The sequence below is a fragment of the Alligator sinensis genome, unplaced genomic scaffold (genome assembly GCF_000455745.1).
Source record: "Alligator sinensis unplaced genomic scaffold, ASM45574v1 scaffold448_1, whole genome shotgun sequence".
Lineage (NCBI taxonomy): Eukaryota > Metazoa > Chordata > Crocodylia > Alligatoridae > Alligator > Alligator sinensis.
This window is the reverse complement of record NW_005841870.1, coordinates 4,558,592-4,569,326: the sequence shown is the minus strand read 5'-3', so window position 1 is coordinate 4,569,326 and position 10,735 is coordinate 4,558,592. Positions and strand designations below refer to the sequence as shown.

Sequence of the window (10,735 nt, the reverse complement as noted above, 5' to 3'; positions counted from 1 at the left end):
CCTGTTCTAGTGGCTTGTTTTTAGGATTTGCCTTTACAGTATGCAGTGGATAAAATCCTGATCTGCTTTTTGGTGAGAACCTCTTCATAGTGGAACAAATAACTACCAACATATTTACATTTGTTAACACTTACTTAGTTAACTGTGTTGTCCTTGGCAGGTCTGGAGAGCTGGTGAGCTATACTTTTAACCACTTAATGGACTGTCCTGTGTATTTATTGTAGCATTAGACATGATCCTAATTTTTGCGGATTGGAGATTTGTTTACCCCTTAATACTTTAAATTGACTGCAGTTTTTAGGATGGTAAACCCAACAGTAGTACCCTTCATGCTGTGTTGCACATTTTGAAAAACTGGCTTCTCAATGGAAACTAATTTGAAGTATGTAATTGTGGAATGAGTATGTGATTTTAAAGTGGTAAATCAAGTGTGGCCTTTATGAAGGCTTCTCAGGATTTCTGTATTACAAGTTTGATATTGTAAGAGGTATTTCATTTTTTTTTTTCAGCAGCTGTCGTGATAGGTGGCAGAGCAATTTGTAGCAGTATAGCAATGTCAGTACTATAGATAGTTTATATATGCTATAGGTGTAATGCACTGTTTCTGAAAAATAAAATATACTACAGAACATTACTTCCATAAACGAAAAAAGAAAACTAAAATAATTAAGCTTTAAGTGAAGCAAAATATGCTACAGTATTATAATCATGGACTTCTGAAGTTTTAAAAACCTAGTAAAAATCATGTTCCTATAAAAATCTGCTTTAAATGTTTAATCTTCTACTCGCCAGCTCTTCTTGATCTTTCTTGTATAACTGTTTGACTCTGCATGAACACTTATTCTGGGAAAAATGTCCACACAGGGACTTACATTAGTATAATTACACAGGTTCGATGAGGAAATTTCATGTAGACAAACCTGTAACCTTTTTAATAAGGTGAAAAATATGTATTGCCACTCTGCACCCAAAGGTAGTGTCCTTCCTATGCCTAAGTTTGCAAGTTAAAGAAAGAAAGAAGTCTTTATCTCAAACACTGCAAGAAGAAAAACAAGACCCCAGAAATGTGGTTTAACAGGGATGCAGTTTTATTCAGTAAATAATTTGGGATCTATCCAGTAGTAACTCATATACAGTAAGACATCCTTCCATTGAAACCTGTTTCTTCTGCTGAACAGTTGCAGTTAGTCCATGTCATGTTCCAGTTGGTCTTAAGCACCTTTGTTGGCACAGTACTGCCATCTGTCTGCATGAGGACAAAGAGACATGACTGTCTCCTTGTTGACCACGCTTGGAGAACCTTGGTTTCATACTCTGCATCTTCTATACAGATATGCATTTTTGTGCTGCAGCGCTCCAGAGATCTGGTGCATTAGAGCAGACTTGATTAATCAAGTCGGCTTTGCGTGTGAGCTGACGCACACTGCACTGCGTTGCATGCAGTTGTAGAAGTGGCAAAATGCATGTCGGCACGCAGAAAATGGTGGTGATGCACTTTTGAACTAAACGCCTTCAATGTGTTCTAGTTCAAAAGCATGCTGCCACCATTTTCTCAGTGCTGACACATTTTGCCACTTATACAAATATATGTGCTGCAGCACCGGGTGCTTTCAAAAGCACCTAGCGCTGCAGCGCAAGCATGTGTACAAATGCCCATGACTGTCAGGATCTGGCTCTGTTAGTGGAGAATCTGCTTCCTCTTCAGTTACTGGGACTCTATTGTATTGCTGACCCATGAATTCCAGAGAAGGTTGAGGGTGCGAGCATTTTCGCAAGTGTGTGTGCGCGCCAGACGTTACCAGTCTTGTAGCTTCTCTATTGATTCCATGTCTGTATGAAGATCTGTACCCTTTTTTGAGACTGAAGCCTGGCATGGGACTGGTACAAGTGACAGCTTCCTGTCTTCACTTCCCTCCATATATGCAAGAAAACTATAGGTTGAAGTGGAACATCGGAGAGGCAGGGGAAGCCTCCTGTCAGGCTACTGGAACCCTTGGTTATGCCCAAAGCTGACCTTGGAGTAGCTGTCCAGCCTTTTCCCCCTTGGCTTCTGCAGCAGGGAGCTACTCCTGGTAGGAACTGGGAACAAGCAGCAGAAAGTGATTGGTAAAACCCCACAGGTTAAGGGTTTCCTTCCATTGTACATTATCTTTGCTGCTGCCCAGCTCTTCAGTGGCTCAGGGCTGCTCTGTCAGCCATTCCAGTCTTTCCCCCAGTGCTGCAAATTGGCTAGGGACTCGCACTGAACCTTCAGGGATGAAGTCTGTTCCTTTCCTCCTTCTCCCCCCCCCCCCCCCCCCCAACAAACAAACCAAAAACTCTCCCTTTGCTGGAAAGCCAGCTAGTCAAATCAGAATTAGACATTCATCTTGCAAAAAAAAAATCTTTAAAAATTCACGGAGGATAAACATCTTCAGGCAAGGCTGTGCTTACTCTTTTATGTATTATAAGTTGCCTGAGGTCTGTAGTTGTCCTAGGCAAGTTTATAGCTACAGTTATAGTTAGGGTAACTGTATTATTTTGAAGGAAATCTGGGGCAGGATAAGGAAATCTGGGATGAGGGATGTGTGTGCACACACCCCTCCACACCACACTTCCCACCTGACCCTGTGGTTCTTAGAAGCCTTGATGGTGGGCAGAGCAGGTCAGGTCAGCGCAGAAGTCTGCAATAAGACTTCATCCTCCCCGCTCACAGGTTCCATCTGGCTGGGAAAGGCCCTTGTGTGGTAGCTACGTTGCTAGACTTTAGGAAGGCTGACTTCAGCAAACTCGGGCGTTTAGTCAAGGACGCACTGCAGAGTAAGAGATTTGGCGAGATGGGAGCTCAGGAAGGGTGGCTGTGCCTTAAGGAAACAATCCTTCGGGCACGGAGGGAGACAATCCCGATAAGGGGGAAAGGGGCCAAGAGGCTTCCCTGGCTGACCAGAGAAATACAGAGCAGCCTAAGGGCAAAAACGCGGGCATATATAAGCAGTGGAAATAGGGAGAAATTACTAAAGAGGAGTATACCTCCTCAGCTCACAGTTGTACGGAGGCAGTTTAGATTCATAGATTCATAGATGTTAGGGTCAGAAGGGACCTCAATAGATCATCGCAGGTAAGCAATAAGCAGGTAAGCAATAAGGGGCCCATTGGGCTTCTGAGCTGGGGGGCAACAAAGGCACCAGTCACAGGGCTCAAGTGCCTATACACTAAATGCTAGGAGCATGGAGAATAAGCAAGATGAACTAGCACTCCTGCTTGCAGAAAACACGACTTAGTGGGGTTAACAGAAACCTGGTGGGACTCTACCCATGACTAGGCAGTATGCATTGAGGGCTATAAGCTGTACCAAAAGGATAGAGTGGGGAGGAGAGGGGGAGGTGTTGTGCTCTATGTCAAGGAGCATTATACATTGACCCTTATCAAAATAGAGTCAGAGGAAGAGAAAGTAGAAGGATTGTGGATTAGGATACATGGAGGTCAAGGGGAAAGGGATTTGGTGGTGGGGGTCTGCTACAGACCCCTACATCAAGGGGAAGAACTAGATTTGGAACTCCTGAGGCAGCTGTCAGAGACCATAAAGACTAGGGAAGCAGTAGTCATGGGGGCCTAAACTACCCTGACATCTGCTGGGAGATGCAGACAGCAAATTCCCACAGTTCACGCAGGGTCCTATCTTGTGCACAGGACCTCCACCTGATGCAGGAGGTTCATGGTCCCACTAGGGGAAAGGCCTTACTGGACATGGTATTGGCAACAGGGGATGACATGGTAGGGGACCTACAGATCAGTGGTCACCTGGGAGACAGTGACCACCAAATAATAGAATTCACCATAAGGCGTAGAGTGGGAAAGGTAACTAGTAGGGTGGAAGTGCTAGACTTTAGGAAGGCTGACTTCAGCAAGCTCAGGCATTTAGTCAACAACGCACTGCAGAGTAAGAGATTGGTGAGATGGGAGCCCAGGAAGGGTGGCTGTGCCTTAAGGGAGCAATCCTTCTGGCACAGAGGGAGACGATCTCAGTGTGGGGGAAAAGGGGGAAAAGGCAAAGAGGCTTCCTTGGCTGACAAGAGAAATTCAGAGCAGCCTAAGGGCAAAAAGTGGAGCATATAAGCAGTGGAAACAGGGAGAGATTACTAAAGAGGAGTATACCTCCTCAGCTTGCAGTTGTAGGGAGACAGTTAGAAAGGCCAAAGCTACCATGGAGCTGAGGATGGCATCCCAAGTTAAAGATAACAAAAAAATGTTTTTCAGATATATAGGTAGTAAAAGAAAGGCCCAGGGCGGAGTAGGACCACTACTGAATGGGCAAAAGCAATTGGTGGCAGACAGGGGGGACAAGGCTGAACTCCTCAATGAGTTCTTTGCCTCAGTGTTCCTAAATGAGGGGCAAGACAAGTCTCACAATGGGATTATAGATAACAGCGGGGCGCCAGACTACCAAGCGTTGACCCTGAGATGTTGCAGAGTCACTTGGAAGAACTGGACACATTTAAGTCGGCAGGCCCGGATGAGCTCCATCTGAGGGTACTGAAGGCACTGGCTGATGACATTGCCCAGCCACTGGCAAGAATATTTGAACACTCGTGGCCCGTGGGCCAGGTCCCGGAGGACTGGAAAAGGGCCAATGCGGTCCCTATTTTCAAGAAGGGGAGGAAGGAGGATCCAGGCAACTATAGGCCAGTCAGTCTCCCCTCCATCCTTGGCAAAGTCTTTGAAAAGATTATTAAGGCTCATATATATGAGAGCCCAGCAGGAAAAATTATGCTGAGGGGAAACCAGCATGGGTTCGTAGCAGGTAGTTCATGCCTGACTAATCTAGTCTCTTTTTACAACCAGGTTACAAAACACATGGGTGCAGGAGTAGGGGTTGACATAGTCTACTTAGACTTCAGGAAGGCCTTCGATACGGTATCCCATCCCATACTGGTGAACAAGATGACTACACAGTCCGGTGGTTGGCGAATTGGCTAGAGGGTTGTACCCAGAGCGTGGTGGTGGATGGGTCGGTATCGACCTGGAAGGACGTGGGGTCCCGCAGGGCTCGGTCCTTGGACCGATACTCTTCAATGTTTTCATCAGTGACTTGGATGAGGGAGTGAAGTGTACTCTGTCCAAGTTTGTGGATGATACAAAACTGTGGGGAGAAGTGGACACACCGGAGGGCAGGGAACAACTACAGGCAGACCTGGACAGGTTGGACAAATGGGCAGAAAACAACAGAATGCAGTTCAACAAGGAGAAATGCAAAGTGCTGCATCTAGGGAGGAAAAATGTCCAGCACATCTACTGCCTAGGAAATGACCTGCTCGGCAGCATGGAAGCAGAAAGGGATCTCTGAGTCCTAGTGGACTCCAAGATGAACATGAGTCGTCAGTGTGACGAAGCCATCAGAAAAGCTAACGGCACTTTATCATGCATCAATAGATGCATGACAAACAGAGCCAAGGAAGTGATACTTCCCTTCTATCGGGCGCTGGTCAGACCACAGTTGGAATACTGCGTCCAGTTTTGGGTGCCACACTTCAAGAGGTACATTCAAGCAGGGTCAAGCACTGTTCAAGGGATGTGAGCCAAACAATTGGGGAAGTACAGCATTAACTAGTGAGAGCTTGGGGCAAACTGATATGGTCCCCAGGCTCTGCTTCAATATCTGGACATCCCTCACTTGCTGATCATAACAGACAGCACCTTAGGTATGTTATCCATTAAAAGATCAAACAGAATTGGGTCTGCAGTCTTTCCCACTATGGATAAAGGAAAATCTTTGTTCCCTTCACATTTTAAAGAAAAATGAATGTTATGCTGACTGGCTCACTAGGCAAAAGCTAGAACAAGGTGTCATAGAAACCATTTCCAAAATTATTCCATTCTGCAGGGAACAGATAGGAGGCACACAGCTCTTTTGCTAGGAGACTACTTGAATCATGAAGTTTTAGTGATGTCCTCATGATGGGCTGATAGAATCAGGGCAGTACATGCCTTGTTGCAAAGTTAAAAGAGGCTGTAACACCTGTCCCCTCCTTATGTGAATACTTCAAGAAAAGCAGTACTGGTAAAACTCTAGCCTCCATTCTGCCTAAAGAGTCCTTAGTTCTCTGGTATCTTCTACATGTCAAAGATTTCTCATGTCCTTTGTAGTAGGATGTGGATGTAGGAATGAGATCTTTGCCTTTGTACCAATTGGTAAACCCTAACCCTACTTTTTAATTAATCTGCATTGGGACTTCAGTTTCTTGATTTCTTCAAGATGGACCTGAACTAGGTCTGGCAGTACAGGCATTTAATAGTTGCTCCTTTGTCTGGAATTGTATTGTAATACAGCAGAAAAGTATTGGATTTAATCTTAACCCAGATTTCTAGCTTGAGACCAGTATTTCTTTTACATTCTTCTGAAGGACAGAGTTCTTTGTAGAGGCGTATATAATTCCTAGTGCTGCTGAAGGCTTCTCGCTACCTCCCCCTCCTAGTTTGAACCACTTGTTTCACTACTTTCTAATTATTAATTTGTTCTTTTTGTTAGCCATTTTGCTAGTTCTGAAGATGTCTGATTTCAAAGGTCTTCCTGGAACCTTAATACAGACGGCATTTTCCATAAATTAAAATTGTATGTACTTAGATAATGAAGATAGGATCAGTTTTAAGGTTAATTCCAGGTACCATGGAGAACAGTAAATTGTCTTTCCATCCTGTGTAGTTTCCTGATGCCAAGGAGAAATTGTGACAAGTTTTGCACGTCTGCAGAGTTCTTGTAAGTATCTCAAATCGGGGACAAAAATTATACTTTGTTTTTATTTTCTGCTGTCAAAGAGGAAAAGGCTTCATTATTTCCTATATCTATGTGACTACAGCTTTGCATCTCTGAGTAACATTTTCCAACAATGGAGCATGCTCGCTTACATCTGTGGCAGTTTCATGGGCAGAAAGATCATATACTCCATACAAAGAAATCTGTAAAGCAGCTACTAGTTGCCTCTTTAGATCTACAGCTCTGAATTCCCTCTGTTCTGCAGTGAGCACTGCTATGAAAATCCCACTGTAATGGATCTGTTGACTTCTTTGTGATTAAGAACAGGAAAATGTATTTGTGCCCTACCTGGAAATCTCCTTTTGTTGAGTGAAGTGTTCTTCAGATCCAGCCCGTGCAGAATAGACTGGCCCTTCAAGGTATAGGATAACAAATGAGTGCCAGTTACTCATTCATTATTCATTGAATTCCTTGCTATGCAGGATGATTATTCTATTTAGTCTTACTGATAAGGAAAATTTACACACCGAGTGGTTAGAGGCATCCTAAGCTAGAGACGTATCTTAATCTGTGGTTTCTGTAAATGGAACCAAAACTCTTTTTGCCACTGACTGAGAGGTTTGGTCTGCCTTGAAGGCTGCATAGAATAGAACCTAACACCAAGGTTCTGTTGACCTCATTACTCCCAAGAAAGCCTTTTTCAGGTAAGTCAGAAATATATTTTTCCTTTCTCAGGTAGTTGAGATGGGAGAACAATTCTTAAAGGGAAGAACAGTTTTCTTCACATTATTAAATTCTTACAAACGCTTTAGAACTAAAACTTGCCATGTATTTGCTCTTGTACCTACCTACACTTCTTGGTTTCATTCTTTCCTGTATTAGCTGTTGTAACTTCTCTAACATTATCTCTGGTGTCTTTCCATTCCTTCCCCCCATTTATTTATTCTTTTTTCTTTATATTTTCTCAGATTATCTTTATCAATACAAGCTTCTCTCTCAGTTCGGCCCAAAGTGACAAGTTTCTTCTCGTTATTTTCCTTGGTCTGATGGCCTATCTAGCACAGAACATGGGGCATTTGAGATATGACTACAGGGACACCTGTCCAACTTCTGCTGAAGCCAGGTCCTGGTCATCAATAATCTGGCTGCTGCTGCTCTGTGGCACAGGTGTGCCATTCTTATAGCCAGGTACCCCACTTAAAGGTTTTCAGAACTTGTGGTCTTCTGGAATGGGCACCACTGGCTCCAGCAGTCTGTCTTTTTTGTGTCCCTACCAATGAGGGGGGCTATGGCCTGATCAATGTGGTAAGCAGAGTGGCTGTTTTCTGCCTGGAAGCCCTTTGGCTTTTTGCTGGTAAACTCTTCCCCGTCAATGGTTAACTTTCGCTTTTTTGGGTTGGGTGGGGGGCTTCAACCTTGTTTGGGAACTTTCCTCTTGGGCCCTGATTGCCTCAACTAGGACACCCTCCCACCCTTCTACCACAGCCTCCTCTGAGGCTGACAAGCCTACTTCCAATTCCCAACTCCAGAGCAAGTAGGTGCCTATGATTTTCAGACCTGCTGCAATAACCAGTGATCTATAACTTGGCCTTGTACCAACGGGCACCAGGGTTTTTTCTCTGGGAGCCTCATTGCTTCCTTGTTCCAGTCTCACACCACCCAGCTGATCCACCACCTTGATTCAGCTTGGTCTACCTGTCTCTCTGCAAAAAATCTAGTCAACTGGTCAGGCCTGCACTTCAGGGTTTGCATCTTTTGGCTGAAGTGAAAGTTGCCCTCCCTGTGGATGTCCTTGCTGCCCTGTACACGGACCCTCCTTTATGGTAGGATAAAGACAGATCCCTCCCCATTGCTGCTTGTTTTTCCATCCCTGAATAAGTACTGAGCCTGGTACCCTGTTATCTCTTTCTGTGTCCAACAAGAACGGTTATGAGATCTGCTTTGAGATTCTGTTTGGGAAAGCAGCGTACACAGGGACAGTCAAAAATGTGTCATACCTCTGTACTCACTGCCTGCCCTGACACAACCTGGAAGTGGTGCCTTGTGACAGCAACAGTAGAGCAAGCCTTCCTGGTCTGTTGCATTCTGTATACGCTGCCCATTGCCAAGAGAGGGCCATGGGCATCTTTATCTGCTATTTAGAGCTGGCAGCATTGGCAGCCTGCTTGTGCTTACTCATGCACGTGCTGTTAATTTATATCATAGTTATTTCTCTTCACACCTTGTATGCTAGGGCTTATAACCTTGTACTATACAGCCAAAGGCTTAAACCTACTAGCTGATAGAAAGTCTTAAACAGGGATCCTCAACCCTTGGCCTGTGGCAGATCTGGCTTCACAATGCTGGGTCATCTAGCCCACAGGCTTCCCTGCAGGTCCAAAAACTTGGTGGCAGGGCAGCAGCGGCCAAATTTTTGATCCATGGAGAGCCCTGTGCACTAGATCAGGCAGCTGATCCCATTGTGGGGGCGGTGCTGGGCCCCTGGGCCTGATCCTGATGTGCAAAGCCCATGGGGCCTGAAGATTGAACACCATTGGTCTAAAAGAAAATGCATTGCTTCTTTCCAGGGGCTGCATCCAAATGAAAATGCCCCACTATCTCCCAGCTGCTGGTAATGTGTATAGGGCTAAGAGCAGAATGCTCTCTCTAGACTTTACTCAGGAATTTTATCTTTCACAGTAGCCTTTGGCCCATAGGTGTCAAGTACATTTAAAAAAAAACCCTGAAAAACTTGTTGCAACGAGGAAAGTGGACCAGATTTACTCTTTTTCTAGTGCCTCTGCCCATAGGCTTTGGGCTACACAGAGTAGATGGAATGTTTTGCCTTTCTGCTCCTGTTTTCTGGTTGTGTAATATGAAGAGTTTTAGTTGCTCTGTAACCAGGGGTGTCCAACCTTTTTGAACGTGGGGTCGGATCATGAACTTCTTATCACCCAGTGGGCCAGCAAGCCATATTTAAAGACCTCATAGGAAGCGGTATCGCATCATCCCCCCGAAACGAAAGTACAGTGTTTACTTTAGTTTCCTGTCGCAGCACGTCGGGCCTCAGAAACCGGCTTGGAGGGCCGCATGTTGGACAAGCCTGCTCTAAATGTTCACCATCTCAAGTCTCTTATCTGTGGAGAACTTCCTTGCTTGCCTTTTAGCTTCCTTGATTTCCTAAATTTGTGTCAAGGTCACATTGACCTTCTTTTTTTGTTGGTTTTAAAGCTACCTAAAACTTCTGAAAATTAACAGTTAATCCTGTCCAAAATCCAATCAATATTTATCGGCCTGCAGCTTTGAAAAACTATGAGTAGCCACAGGTTCTGAAGCTGTCTGCTGATTTAAAAGATAACCTTCCAGAAACAAATGGTGTGTGAACCAGGGGATGTTATTTTTGCAATTGTACATGAGAAATCTAATTGTATTTAATATAATCTGATTAAAAATTAATATTTGTTGGCAAACTTGTGTTTTGCAGAAGTTTGTTTGCCAAGGGAAGCTTCCTGTTTCCTTCAGGCAAGTGACCTTTCCAAGTGCTGAGCTTACCAATTTGTTTTTATATGCCTGTACCAAATGGCATTCCAGTCTGCTTCTATCCTTACATTGACTAATGCCTAGAGTAATTTTGTAAATAAAAGAACTGGCCCCAACTAAATATGCGAAGTGTATTTGCCATACAGTGAGAAATTCTGGCTCTGCCAAAATTTACTAGTGCTATTAATGAGAAATAAGGTATTAGCTTTAGGCTAGCCGTTCTGCACAAAGGAAGAAAAATGTGATGCCACTCTCTGGCACGATATTAACTTCAGTTACAGAAGAGATCAGGTTTTGTGAAGGCACAGGGAATCATCACTCCATATTTTGAAGCTAAATACATAAACTTACTCATTAGCTTGCTGTTAGTTAAATTTAAAAGGGTTTAGGGGTTAGAATTTTTTTTAACAGACTTGGTGATGCCAGAGTTCTAAGGTAAATCTTTTAATCTTCCCCTCCCCACCCCCCACTCCATTTTTGGTCATG

General features: G+C 44.2%; 1 protein-coding gene across 1 annotated transcript in view; it reads left to right on the top strand.

Moving 5' to 3' along the window:
• Window positions 1–7,897: 7,897 nt before the first annotated feature.
• AFDN (afadin, adherens junction formation factor) overlaps window positions 7,898–10,735 on the top strand; it is a 182,933-nt gene continuing 180,095 nt past the window's right edge. Inside the window, 1 exon segment of the mRNA XM_025195062.1 lies at window positions 7,898–7,918. The gene's annotated coding sequence lies outside the window, so the exon portion shown is untranslated.